Source organism: Chelonoidis abingdonii, chromosome 22, assembly GCF_003597395.2.
Source record: "Chelonoidis abingdonii isolate Lonesome George chromosome 22, CheloAbing_2.0, whole genome shotgun sequence".
In the NCBI taxonomy this organism is placed as follows: domain Eukaryota; kingdom Metazoa; phylum Chordata; order Testudines; family Testudinidae; genus Chelonoidis; species Chelonoidis abingdonii.
This window is the reverse complement of record NC_133790.1, coordinates 28,065,893-28,067,974: the sequence shown is the minus strand read 5'-3', so window position 1 is coordinate 28,067,974 and position 2,082 is coordinate 28,065,893. Positions and strand designations below refer to the sequence as shown.

The 2,082-nt window shown below is 60.4% G+C and overlaps 1 protein-coding gene across 3 annotated transcripts in view; it reads left to right on the top strand.

Annotated features, from left to right (window-relative positions):
• The window catches only part of PRODH (proline dehydrogenase 1), a 52,912-nt gene that overhangs the window by 2,557 nt on the left and 48,273 nt on the right, over positions 1-2,082 (top strand). The window lies entirely within an intron of this gene.

Sequence of the window (2,082 nt, the reverse complement as noted above, 5' to 3'; positions counted from 1 at the left end):
CCCAGCATCTCCCCACCCCCTTCTCACCCCTTCCAGCACCTCCCCACCCTGCATTCCTCCCTGCCCCTTCCACACCTCCCCACTCCTACCCCAGCACCTCCCACTCCTCCCACCCTGCCAACACCTCCCCCTCCTCCCACCAGCACTTCCCACCACCAATTCTCATCGCCTCTTCTAGCACCTTCCCTCCCCCTACTCTGCCCCCAGCATCTCCCCACCCCTCACACTTCCCCATATCTCCACTCTTCTCCTCCCAGCACTCCCCCATGCCCCCACTCCTCCCCAGCCCCCACTCCTCCCTGCCCCATCTAGCACTCACACTCTGGACCACTAGCACTGAAAATGCATTAAACAGGTCCAAAAATTCGAATGCCAGCCAATGAGAAGCCAGCTCTACTCAGAGGCCACGGCCAGCCCCAGCCTCTGACACCAGCTTAGAAAGGCTGCCCGGACCTTGCTTTGTCCCATGGTTACCCTGTTCCAGTCACCAGTCACCTGTCCTGCCTCCTGGATTGCTGGGGATTTCCTCCCCTCCCTCCTCGTGGGTAACAACACTGAGGCGTGTTACTGCGTCTGGCCAGGCAGGATGATTGGAGCAGGGACTGCTGGTGCAACTGGAGCAACCTCCATCCTAGTCCTGTTTCCATACACGTTAGGGGCAGGAGCTATCAGCTGTGGTTGTGCCCAAAGTGCTCCGTGTATTGTTGTGTATTATTCTTTGATTGGTTCTGAGTTGTGGCAAGGTTGGGAAAAGGCCCTTAAAAAGTTCTAATTTTGATGGAGCGACAGCAAAACATCCTCACTTCAGTGCCCAATGCCCAGGCTTCCCCAGGCCGTTTGCTCTCCTGTACGGAAGACTGGGTTTGATTAAGGAAGGCAAAGCCGTACTGGGCACATGCAGAACATGGTGGGCTGCAACGGCCGCATCTTTCCCGACAGCTGAAGGGGGACCAGGCAAGATCCTAGCTCACTGAGTTGTTCCTACAATGCGTTGCCATTGGATCCCGGACTCACTGCAAACCCCTGGGGCATCGACTTTCATGCCCCATAATGCACTGAGGCCTTCACAGCCTGGCGAGATGGAAATGACAGGGAGCTGCTCTCTGGTTTCTCTGACATCATCAGCACGCAGCCTCGCTCTGCTTCTCTCCCTCCCAGGCTTGCGGCATCAAACAGCTGATTGGCGCTGCAAGCCTGGGAGGCGGGAGAAGTGGAGCTGCGACGGGCTCGGGGAGGAGGCAGAGCAGAGGTGAGCGGGAGGGGGCAGAAAGTTGCCACAGGGCTTGGGAGGGGGGTGGAGGTGCAAGGCGGAAGTTTCATGTAAGGCGTGAAAGATCCTTGCACCCGCTCTGCTAGGGGCAGGTTAAGAGGGGTTGTTGGGCACAGTCCCTAGGGGCAGGATAGGGTGGATTTGTGCTACCACCCTTAGGGGGCAGGTTGGAGGGCTTGGGGCACAGTTCTGAGGGGCAGGATGGGGGAGGGAGGTTGGGTCACAGTCCCTGTGGGAAGGTTAGGACTGACATAGGGACTAGGGTGACCAGATAGCAAGTATGAAAATGGGGGGGAAGGGTAATGGATGGGCACTGGGTGCCTGTATCACACAAAACCCCTTAGGGACATAGGACTGAAGGGGAGGGATCATGGAGTCCAGCCCCCACCTGCGCTGTGGGGCCTAACTCCAGCAGTGGATCCCACTCTGCTTTCTCAGTGCACCAACAGGCGGCAGGGGGCACCGCAGGCAGGGTGGGACAACGCACCAAGGGACAGGGCTTTGCAGTTGGGAGGCAGAGATAAGCACTACGGAGGCGGGGCGTTCCGGGTAGGGGGCGGGGCGTTCCGGGTAGAGGGCGGAGCTAAACACTAAGGGGCGGGACCACGCCCTAAGGAGGCGGGGCATTTCAAGAAGGGGCGGGGCGCTCAGGAAGGGGCGGGGCTCCCGCTATTTAAGCCGGCTCCGGCCGGCGTGGGCCGGAGGGGCTCACGTCATGGGAAGCGCTGCTCGGTCCTGGACGCTCCGCGCCGCCTCCAGCCTGCGCGCTCCCTGCTGCCTGCGCTCCACGGCCGCCGCCGCCCGCCAGGAGC